A 13,052-nucleotide genomic window follows, 5' to 3' on the forward strand; every position below is an offset into this window, starting at 1 on the left:
GCAAGGAGGGGCTCACCTTTGGAGCCATATGAAAATTCAACTAAAGGGGGGCCACTACAAACTTTTTTGTGAAGAAAGTAGGCATTTTGGTGGGATGTTTTATATCCATCTCCACTCCGAATTTCAAGTGGTGGCTAGAAGACAAAATGTGAACCAAATGCTGAGTAATCACCTCAAACATTTTGATAATTTTTGGAGGTACCACCGGTGAGGTATGATTTTTTGATTGGACCCTGTCTGCCCACGTTTTTCACATGTAGCCTATAGTCTTCTCTCACCTCTTTCCACACTTCTACACACACACACACACACACACACTCAGACACCTCTCAATCTCTCACTCAAACCTTCACCTTCCATGTTTTCTCTCACCTTCTTCACTATTAACCTCCGTGGCCTCTTACTTCCATAGCTCTCATATGAACTCTACATGTATATATACCATCTCTATGCCTCTCTCTATTACTTCCAAAGTACAATTCCATCTTACCCCTTCTCTATATACATAAAATTCAGCATGTAAACCATGCTTAACCTCTGAAAATTGAGAGATCTCATCAACCGAATTTTCATTTTCATCGCAATAATTAACCTTGATGGCGGTGGCATAAAGAAGAGAAGAAGAAGAAGAGGATCGATAGTCATTTTGAGAACCTACACAGGTAAGTCGAAAAATTCTTCAAGCTTCACCATCACAATAATTTCCTCACTTCATTCAACCATCTACTTCAATCATCCACCTCATTCTACCCATTGTAAATATATCATTAACTTTCTGGTGATTACTAACACTAACCACTAACATACTAACACAAAATAGCCGTTGTGATTGAACCATAAAAGACACATCAAGACATGTGCATAGTAACTCTCTCTTTCTCTCTCTCTCTCTCTCTCTCTCTCTCTCTCTCTCTCCTTCCTTCCTTAAAAATCTACTTTCACCTTATCTACCATCAATAATGCTCTCTTTTGATCCCACATCCATGACTCAAGCAGACAAAGAAGGCCCGCAATGTTTTGATATTCAGAAAAAATCATAATCCTGATTTGTTAGCTTATAAATTAGGATTCCAATAATCTTAATGAGAGGCCTCCAACCTATAAATAGGCCCCTTTCCTTCTTGTAAATAAGGCCCAATATCTCACATAGCACCCCCAACACTCTATGCGTGAGGAGAGATTTAGATGTAGCAACCACTTTGTGAGCTTCACTTTTGGTGTGAGAGAAGCTTTCAAGCTACACAATTGAGAGAGTGCAAGTTCAAAATCTCAAAACCACAATGGATATGTTCCTCCATCATCAATAAATTGAGGTTTGGTGCATCAAAGGCGTGATTCAACATTCAAATCTTTGTCCTTCCACTTGTGCAATACGGGTTGGTGAATTCAAGGTGACTCATGTATTTTAAGTTTCTATCATTTGATTTTGTTTGAGAAAGTGTTTTAGTGTGTTTTTCATTTTGCCAATTTTGTGTCCATTGTAAGAGGGTATTGTGGTGAGAGGTCTCCCACACCCTAAGACAGTGTGTGTGCATTGATGTTAACTCTCACGGCTCACGGACACCCCATCACCTACGATGGACGCGTATTAGGTATTTGGTAGAGTCAGGTACCGGGCTTGTCGGTCCAATAGGGAAAGGTAGAGTGATCGCCGATGAGAGGCGCACTTTAACTTGGACATTCAAGGGATTAGTTGGTTAAGCATGGGCGCCCAAGTGTGAATGGGGTGAGCTCCTATAAAAGCCAACTAAACCTAATTTTTACTCATTCTCTCATTTGTGCAATTGAAGAGTGCTCTTGCTCCATCTCCATCTTCTTCTTCTTCACCTCCTCGTGTGTGTGTGTGTGAGAGAGAGAGAGAGAGAGAGAGGGAGAGTGTGTGTGCGATCGAGCATTACGAAGGCACGGCGGCGGCGAGGCGGTTGAGCGCGGCACGACTGCAGCTTCTTCTTCATCGCGGCGAGGAATCCACCACGAAGGCGAGCGTAGAGCGGTGAGTGACACACCCTTTGTTCTCTTGAGCTTGCTAGTTTAGGCTTGTTGTTTGCTTGGAGCCGTTTGTGGCTCGCATACGGTGTATTGGCAAGTCCCTTGCTTCGACAGTGCGGCAAGGAGCGCACAACATGTTAGTGTGACATGCTTTTTGTGCTAGTTAGCAAATTCAAGCTAGCATATCTAAACAAACCTTGGGTGCACTATAAAATTTTCTCAAATAATATCAAAATTTATATGAGTTTGTACATCTGGATTCCTTGTTTCAGGAGCTTTCTATTGATAATCATACGTCATAGATCTTAGAGATCTATCTCATGTTATTGTACTAGCTAGCATATATAAAAAAATTACTAACTAGCATTTTGAGACAGCAAAAAGCATGACATGTTAAAATGCTTTCACCCTTGTGAAGTTTTTTCCCCTCAAGTTTTCAGGCCAATTTGATGGTTTCGGATGTTACTTAACCTACTCCTAAGTGCTGAAATGAATTCTAGGAGAAAAAACCAGCAAACGAAATACAAAACAGAAAGTAAAATGGATGATCAAATAGTATTTTCAAAGTATTAAAAAATAGTAGAATAAAATGCTTTTAGTATTTTACTCACATATTCCTATGCCTTTCAAAAGTAGATCTAACAAGTCCCTGACTTTTAGCCTCTACCAAGCAATAAAACCTGAGTTTAGTTTCCTGACTACTAGGGTGTAAATGAAATGGAAATCTAAATCAAAGGTCTCAAAAGTAAAATTTAAGACTAGGTCATTCACCACGTAAGGGCCACTAATCCCAATAATTGTGCCAATGTTAGCGAGTCCCCGCGTGATGAACGTCTATAGCATAGCTATTTGGTACTAACGTAATGTCAATAGGCAGGGAAGCGACTCAAATGGGGCATGGAGACTCTTTGAGAGTTTCAACCCTAAAAAGTGAACCTACAAAACAAAGCCATCTCTAGCACTATAAAATATATCACTCTCTCGGCTGTCATTGCATTTTGGCACTCACACAAAGTCAAAATGCAATGAAACTTTAGGGACACTATCCTACCAAGTCTAGTCACAATCTGACAAGGTACCAAAATCATGATCAAGGTCTTGAAAACTACAACACAACAGTCAAGAAAGGTCACCCTATGGTCCAGGAACACTCTCCTATGGTTGAAACATTTTTTAAAAAAGCATTAAACCACTCAAAATATTAGATTTAGCTCGCAGATAGGTCGTCGCAAACCATAGAGAAATTGACAATGGTTACATTTAAATTAAAGATCGATAGACAAGAAACACAATGGAATTGTTGTGGAAACAAATTTACCAGAGCTCAAGAAAAATGGATTATAATGCACGAGAGAGTAGTCTCTCTCAGTCATACTCTTCAAACTTTAAAACTTTTGATAATAGATCAAGATGTTCTTTTAGACTTACAAAAATTAAGCTTTATACCTAGGGATTCTCTTGGCAAGTCGGTGACTTTTAAGGCTGTGACTCAAAATTAGACTTTACAACTCAAATGTTACACAGGTTGACTGAGAGATCTTGAGGTTAAAAAATCAGAGTCTCTCATATTTATAAGGTTTTTTTGAAAAATAAAATGGGCTACAAAATTTTGTGGCTTCATGATGACGAGGTGGTCAGCTAGGAGGGTTCCCGTCTAGTGCATCTACCAATACTTCCTTGCCATTGCACCTAGTGCAAAGGTGAAATACCTTGCTTGAGTCACATTTCCTTGGAGCATGTGGAGAAGGAGGGTCTTTGGATCCCTCCAAAAAGTGCCCGAGTAGATGGGAGAACACCCCTCCCCTCGCTTGTTGGGATGCTTCCCATTGGTACATGTTTAGTGATGGTGCTTTGGCACGCTATTAGCGGATTCAATATACAGGTACCCACCTAGCCAGACACCTAGCTGAATACCACATTTTTAATAAATTTAAATTTTGTTATGTTTCCAAGCTAGTGTAGCTACACTATCTATAAATCTTGATCCCAGAGTAGCAGGTCGATTCCATGAGTTGTAAATTTTTCATGATATTTGTAAAGGCCCATGTGAGCTAGCCATCGGCCATTAAGAAAACCCTAGGTATAAAAGTCAATAACCTTAGACTTATGTTTTGGAGAAGAAAGAAGCTCTATTCTATATACACTCAAGCGACCAAGAAGCTACAACTTGTAGTCAACATATCCTATGATTGCTCCACCTGCCCTAGAAGAGGGTTACCTATGTAAAATTTTAAGTCTAAATATCAGTTTGGCAAAAGATGCTATTTTTAGCAAGTTTCATTGATCATATGTCATTTTTATATTGTGATCCTTGTAGAACTTTTAATTCTGATCAAATTCAACTTTTGTGAAAATTTTCCAAAAACAGAAAGTTTTTGACCCCCGGTATGGTCTAGGGTCGACCGGCTCGTCAAACTGTGCATCGACCCAAATTTCCTTAAAAATAGGATCCGGACACCGAAAGCTGCTATTTATGGCAGGTAGTCTTATCTGTTACCTGTAGGTCTATCTCAAGTTAGCAAGTTTCAGAATTAAATTTGGGTTAGTATAGATCAAGTTAGCCTAAGGTTAGCATTTTCTAAAATATGTGTATGGCATGGATGTGATTCATGGTCATGGGTATGCATGGGCATGTAACCCCATCATGTATGGCCATGGGTCATGTGTATAGGTAGACTTGTGCCAAGTGTTGGGTCAAGTATGGGAATGTGGCATGGAGGCTAAGTATGGACTAGAGAGGTGTATCAGTTAATTTAGGTAAAAGGGGACACCTCTAGTGGTTAGTGAGAGGCTTGTGACACCTCTACTTCTTCTTTTGGCAAGAGGGGCGAGCAAGGGAGGTATGGTGTCCTAAAATATAATATCTAACTTTACCAAATGATTTTCTCATATTAAACTGATCATTTAATGTGGGAGAATAAATGGGAACAAGAGTTAGAATAGAGACATGTGCTTCTAGACCTGTCTCAACACGGGACCAAAAGGAGAGATGGTTGCATCTCAACAGGGGTCCAAAAGGAGATGGTCTATCAAAGAGCAATGTGCAATAAGTGCTTCTAGACTTACCTCAGCAGGGGATCAAGAGGAGAGATGGTTATATCTCAATAGGGGTCCAAAAGGAGGTAGTCTATCAAAGAGCAATGTGCAACTAATGAAGCTTAAAAGACCTTAGGGTTAGCTTCATTAAAGACCTCCAATGGTTAGTGTTAAAAGTCCTTTGACCTTAAGGAAGCTACGGCTGAGCTTGAGGTGGGAACCCAACCTAAACTTAAGCAAGCTAGGGTTGTTCTTGAGGTGGGAACCTTAAGCAAGCTAAGGATGTGTTAAAAGTCCTTTGACCTTAATCAAGCTAGGGCTGAGCTTGAGGTGGGAACCCGACCTAAACTTAAGCAAGCTAGGTCTGTTCTTGAGGTGGGAACCTTAAGCAAGCTAGGGTTTTGCTTGAGGTGGGAACTCGAACTAAACTTAAAAAAGCTAGGGTTGTGCTTGATGTGGGAACCTGACCTAAACTTAAGCAAGCTAAGGTTGTGCTTGAGGTGGGAACCCCACCTAAGGTGCTTGTCATGCTTGCTGACTAAGGTACTTGAGGTACTTGTCACATTTAATGAGGAAGTTTCTTGAGAAGCTTCCTATGCACGGGGGGTAAGATACTTTAGTCACAAAGAGAACCTACTCACTTAATGAGGAAGTTGCTTGAGAAACTTCCTATGCATAAAAATCTCAAAGTTAGGGGAATTCTAAAAGAGCACATGGGACACATGTCTGACTCTAACTAAGATTAACCACATGGTGTGCTTGAATGCTATTGGTTGGGCTAAAGAGGGGTCCAATGAGATTCTACTTCCATCTAACAAATATCTAGATATTTTCAAGCTCTCTCTCTCTCTAAGGGGTAAGGAGAACACTTGTCAAAAGACTACCCATATGCTTGACTGCATGCTGGATGTGATTGGCTAAGGGGAGAGGGGTCCAATGAGCTTGTAGCAAGTAGAATTTTTACCCAAAGCAAGAAAGGGGGGTGCTAGGGGGATATACTCCACACACACACTCATTTGTAAGGCTATTCTCACTTGGTGAAAGTTGAGGAACACCACCTCCTTCTCCAAGCTTGTGGGAGTGAAAGCCTACACCAACACTCTTGGCTATGGAATGCAAATCCAACCAAGAGCTATGCTTCAATGCTTAAGCTTGCCATCTTCTCCATCTTCATTACTATGCTATTATATGCTAGCAAGAAGAGTAATGATAAGTGAGGAACTATTTCTTTCTCCTATGGAATGTTTCTTCTTCCTCTTCCCTATCCTCATTCCCCGCTAGCTCTCTCCACCTTCGAAGGTGTTTGAGGCCTTGGGACTGAGGCTTGGGATAGTTAATGCTTTCTTCAAGCTTATGTTATGCTTGTGATGCATGAAGCTTTCCATCTTCATTGCATCGTCTAGGTTACAAGGAACACAAAGATTGTATTGTACCAAGTCTCTCTTGATGGGAGAAAATATAATACAAATGCCTATTGGAGGGGGGACCGGCTCCATATGAATCCGGTCCTCAACTATTGTCATGTTCTCTAAACTCTTTCTCTTACAAAAGTAATGTTCATGCCAAGTTAACTATGTACCATGTTTATGTTGCTACCATCAATTAAGTTCACCCGCTATGCTCACAAAGTAATCTCTCAAAAGTGCTTCACCTAATTTCGTAATTCTGCTATTTTCAAAGTTCATAGGCCATTTCCATTAGATTGGTATCAGAGCATTAGGTTTCTCTTTTCTTGCTTAAGAAGAGAGGTCCTTAAGTAGCCTATCAATGGTTGATTTTGCTAATTATATTACGGTAAGTGGGACTGGGATCTATTATCAGTTTTGTTGAGCCCACTATGTGGGATATGGTGCACACCTTGAGAGCTTTGGTCTTAATAATGGAGTCTTTTTAGACTTTCCTACGGCTTTACCATTATTGAGCCATAAGAAGTCCGAAACGAGCTATCCCTCGGCAACTTCGCTATGTTAGACGCACTCCACTAATCTCTAAAATTAACCAATTCGAGCCATGGGTGTAGATACTTAAGTGCCTATTTTCAAACACTAAGAGGAGTAGCAACTAAGGTTTTGAATTGCCAAAGCATACACTATGTAAACACATAAGATCAATTAACATGGCTGACAATAACCAAGAGAGTAGAATGAACATTGATAACTTTGATTTTTCACATGAAGGTGCTAATGATGATGCCCCCATGTTTGTTAATTATCTTGTTACTAGGTTGCAACAAGCTATGGGCAACCCCTCTTTGCAAACCAAAGTTACTCAAAAACTTCGTGCTTATGGGATTTTCTTTCCTCTCAAAGAGGAGAGAGAGCTTAGGAGGCCTCTTGGTGAGACCCCCAAAAGAATACTCTCTCCCATACGAGAGGAGGAAACCAAAGAATGAGAAAATAATGACTCCCTAGGTTCCTCAAAAAATGTGGCTCCATGAAGATGGCGGTCTAGACAATCGCCAACTCCTCCCAAGAGGAAATGGTTAACCCATAGTCCTTCTCCTCGTCACTCTAAAAGGGAAGAGAGGAAGCAAAGGAAGAAAAGGGCAAGAAAGAGGTCACCCTCTTCTCCTTCTTCTTCACCTTCCTCCTCTACCGATGAAAGCTATGGCTATTCTCCTAGAGAATACAAGAGGGGAGGACATCGCAAATATTACCCTGCATGGCGAAGGTCACACAAAAGTTAAAGAAGTTCAAAGAGGGAGGAAAGAGTATCTCTTTTCTCACCTATGATGGCACCTTCGGTGCTACCGACAAAGTATTGGCCTTCATCCAACAATTTGATGCAGCCTTTGGAGACGAGGGCTTCACAGAGTCCTCCAAGCTACACCATGTAGCCATGAACTTCCAAAAATTGGCTCATCAATGGTGGTCTATCCTTTAAGGCAACGGCAAATCCCCAAAGACATGGAAAACTCTACGAGTTTCCATCATGAAGCAATTCCTTGCAAGTGATGCAAAGGACAAAATGCTTACCGAATGTGAAGTTTAAAGCTTCTCTCTCATGAGTACATCCACAAATATGTGGACAAGTTTGGGATTTACATCTCAAGACTACTATCTTTCAAAAGATATACTTTGCCGTGCAAAAGAAACAATTTTGTGCGAGTTACCCAAAGAGATGGCCGACTATGTCAACTCTCAACGGCCTAGGTCTATCACCAAAGTAATCCACCACACCATGGTTGCTTTGCGTATCAATTTCCAACAAGGGGCTAGACGGAATGTCAAGCCCATGGAAAATAAAGACAAAAATGATACCAAGGGGAAAACCAATGCCCAAAATTCTTACAAGGCTATTCCAATAACAACAACAATTGGTCCAAGGAGAAGGGAGTTTGCAAAGGTAAATATAAAATCTCCTAAAGAGCTAGAATCTTTTAGTAAGGACCACAAATGTTTTAAGTGTGGGAAGCAAGGCCATGGTTATCATCCTTGCCCCAAGAGAATTGCCCGCAATAAGAGATTCCAATATGAAGTTCCTTGAAAGGAGAATCTACTTCACTAAAGGGAAAAGAGCATGTACATGGATGCTAATGAGTTGGGGAACACCATATCCCTGCAATAAAGGGAATCAAGAGGAATTAGAGTTGTCTAATTTTCTGAAAGGATTCCAAGATGTTTTCATTGATGGAATCCCTAGTGAGCTATCTCTAAAATGAGGGATGATGACCATGCAATTGAGCTCCTATCAAGAAGCTCACCGCTTAACAAGCCTCCTTATCGAGTTTCACAAGCTCAACAAGAGGAGATCATGAGGAAAGTACATGAATTCGTTAAAAAGAAAAAAAAGGGGGGATGGTGAGGTCTATCTCCTCTCCATTGATTTTAGTGCAAAATAAAGACAGCGCATATCACATGTGTGTCGACTATAGAGCACTAAATAAGATCACTATCAAAAATAGATTTCGTGTGCCACAGGTAGAAAATCTATTTCATAATTTACAAGTTTTGGCCTGACAAATGCTCAAGACACATTCAAACTCATGATGGACAAAAATCTTTAGGCCATCCAAATTTTTTTGAAGAGTACAAGCAACACCTCCAGGTAACCTTTCAAGTTGTGAGAGAGAATAAGCTTTTCATTAATCAAAATAAAAGTGATTTTTTTTTACAAGAGATTCAATACTTAGGTCACATTATCTCTAAAGATGGCACTTGTATGGATGAAAAAAAGTTAGAGGCAATAAAAAGATGGCCTAAAAGCTTTGTAGGTATGTGTTCCCATTACATGACTTAACAAAAAAAGAACGTTAAGTATTCATGGACTACAAAAGTGCAAGAATCTTTTGAGAAGTTTATCTCTCAACGTGTGTTCACACTACTAGATCTCTCAAAGCCATTTGAGGTCCAATCTGATGCTTGTGGTGATTTCCTTGGAGCTATTTTGCTTCAAGAAGGGCATGCCATAGCATATGAGAGTCAAAGACTCAACTTCAATAAGTGAATATTGGGAAAATACAAAAATAAAGTTATTAGCTATTCTATATGCCCTAAACACGAGGAAACACTATCTCTTGGGGACTCCATTCATCCTATGAATGGATCACAAAACCTCAAGAACTTCATGACGCAAACCAAGCTCTCCGACAAACAATGAGGTGGGAAAATTTTCTTTTGTAATTTAAATTTCATATTGCTCACATTGTTGGCAAGCACAATCAAGTGGTCAATGCACTTTCACAACGACCAAGGGTAAATGTGGTGTCTGTAGCAACTCACAATCATCTATCTTTTATGATAGATGAGTATGCTACTGACCAAGACTTTAAGTATGTAATTACAGCCTTTGCAATAGGAAAGAAACAAGAACCATTCACCTTGAAGTATGGTTATCTTCCAAATGGCAATAGGCTATGTGTTAATCACCCATATAATACAAAAGTCATGTATGAATCCCATACTTCTCCTTATGCGGGGCAAAGAGGGATTCCATAGTCTACTCTTCAAGGAGTAGAAATGGATTTTTGTTGGTATACCATGAAAAGTAAACATACAAGAGTATGTTTCAAAATGCATGGTATACCAAAAGTTGAAAATTGATCGAGGGAAGCAACTTGGATTGTTTCAGTTGTGACAGGCTTAACAAGAAAACACACTCTATGCTTGTCAAAAAGACTATTAAGGCACATCAAATGGCAACCCTCTTCAGATCTCAAATTTTCAAGACTCATGGATTTCCAACATCTATAGTGTCGGACAAAGATCCTAGAATGACCAATAATTTCTAGAAAGGTCTCTTTTGGAATCTAAGAAGTAGATTAAATTTCTCTTTCGGCCTAAACGGATGACCAAAGTGAAATAACTAATCTAATGATCCTTGAATCTACTAAAAGCCTATGTCATGGAAGTAGATCAATGTTCTCAATGGTAGAAGTACCTACCTCTTATAGAGTATACGTACAATGACATTGTACACACTTCTATGGGGAAAGCACCTTTTGAAGTTAAAGAGGGAAGATCCAGAAGTCCCTTACTACTTCAATTACAGGGGAAGATCTTCGCTGCTGATCAATATAGCTGAGACCTACAAGAATATTTTCCAAAGATTAAAGGGGTTATATCCATCTCACAGGAAAGGAAAAAAGGGCTGCTGCTAATAAGCACAAAAGATCCTTAGCCTTTAAGGAAAATGACTGGGTCTTGCTAAAGTTTCTCAAGGCTCATCTGAGGCATACTACGGGCAAGAGTCCTACGGACCACCAAGAGTATGATGCTAAACTAGCAAAAAGATACTATGGTCCTTAAAATTCTTAAGCCAGTCAATGATATGGCTTATCAATTGAAGTTGCCCAACCATTGGCTCATGCACCACGTTTTCCATGAGAACCTACATAAGCCTTACAAAGGAGCGCCATCAAAAGAAGAAAATAGTTGTTGCAGACCCTCCAAAAATCAAAGATCAAGAAGAAGTACTTCAACCTGAGTCCATCCTATGACATGAAGACAAGGTATTAAGAAACGCTAAGATTATCTGACAATATCTTATTAAGTTTAAGAATTATTCTTTTAAAGATGCTAGATGAATGCAAAGAACCTAGCTTAAGTATAACATGAACCTTGTCAATGCTTACAATGTTGCACTAGAGTAAGCATATGAAAATGCATTTTAAATGGAAAATGTTTTTGTCTTATAAGACTAGTTCTCTTTTTATTGTGCACAAATTTAAAAGTATGCATGCTAAGAATCATGTTTGTGGTGTCGACGTCTCCCAAACACCAAGTAGAACTTGTCACTCTACTTTGCAAGTATGATATGGACTAAAGAGCAGACATGCTTGCGGCAGCTACATCTCCCAAGCACCAAATGGACTAGTCATCCATCTTGGACTGATGTCGTAGGGTGAAAAGGTGTTTGCGGGTCGCCGCGACGGACGTCCATAGTCTAGCTCTCAAGCATCAACATAAAATTATCGATACAAGGGAAGCGACTCGGATGAGGCATGGAAACTCACTAGGGTGTCAATCCTAATGAAGTGAACTCGAAGAGATGCAACTACTAACTCTACAAGCAAATCAATCGCACTAAAGCCAAGTAATCTGTCTATGTCCTTTTACACAGCTCTACAGCCATCATGCCCGTTCACCATGTAAATCATATCGGAATCGCACGAAACTTGAAGGGAAGCTACAGGGGACTATCAGCAACATATCCTATCACTATCACAACATTCTGGGAAGGTACATGGATCGCGATCGTTCGTCTCATAGTATGAAAAAACAGTAAAGGGATGATCCTAAAGGGTCGTTTTTGGGTCCCTAAAGCCTCTCCTAGGGTCAAAACAACATAAAATACGCATAAATACACTCAAAACAACGATTTAAGGCCTAAACGGATGCGTTTGAAACCTTCACCGAATCTTGAATTCTTACACTTGAATGAAAGAGTAGAGTAAGAGGAACACAATGCAAAAAAAAAAACTGAATTTGGATTTCCGTAGCCACAGAAGCGATGATTACAAGTTGGAGCAAAGAGGTAGCTCTCTGTGCGTAACGCACAAGTCACTTATCTTCAAATAATAACCCCCCTTTCCCACTAAGCTTAGTGTATTATATACCTAGGGCTTTCTAAAGTGGCCGGCAGCCAACTTCTCATGGACCTTTACATACATCATTGGAAAAATTACATCTTTGACATAGACGATTGTCATTAGGCTTTTACAAGGTTTGATGTATTAAACATCGGAAAAATAATGTGACCACATCAAAACTTTGGCCGAATGACCCAACGGGCGCCTTGGCTAGGTGGGCACTTGTATGTTGTTATCACCTCTATACACTCCCCCCTTCCTAGCTCATGTCGTCCCTTGGCACGACCATTTGTAGTCTGGTCTTCTTGTTGATGAAACTCTCCCCTTCATTGATTGAGTTATATCTGGCATGTTTTACTTGTTCAAATGGGGTGCCCATTTGCCTTTGATTGATGAACATATGTTCTTTATGATTTGGACGTTGTGGACGAGGCATTTGTGCATGTTGTTGCACATCCTACTTTACCTTTTTATTTGTGTAGTTGGTCAATGATACCTGCCTCTTTGAATACTTTGCCTCCTGATGTAGTTGAATTTTTATTGGAGCTCGTATCTCAGATTGTTTGAGAGTTTGACATGTGTGCACTGGCATCTCCAATTTGATTTTCTTTGCCACTTTGTCAATAGATCTCTGTTAGTATCTTTGAAGATAAGAGCTGCTCTTGTTGAAGCGTAGTTGAGAACAATGTGGCCCCACTTTATCTCTTTGAAGATCATGTAATCAAATTCTTTGGTTTCATTTGATGGAAGGAATATATACAATAGAATAGTGATGGGTGTTTCTAAATTAGGGTCTAGAACCTGAATGACCAAAGGGAAAAACCCAGTGGAAAAAAATGCCTTTGGTATATGCTCTTATTGGGGTTGAACACTTGGAAGTTGTGTACCTATTCATGCAAGGTGAGTGCTTGGGAGAAATAAAGTAAGAGTGCGTAATGCAAGCGCAAATTATGGGACACTCTATATGCACACAAGAGTTCTTTCAAGAAAATCATGC

Source organism: Adiantum capillus-veneris, chromosome 8 (assembly GCF_014529385.1).
Source record: "Adiantum capillus-veneris isolate H3 chromosome 8, ASM1452938v2, whole genome shotgun sequence".
Lineage (NCBI taxonomy): Eukaryota > Viridiplantae > Streptophyta > Polypodiopsida > Polypodiales > Pteridaceae > Adiantum > Adiantum capillus-veneris.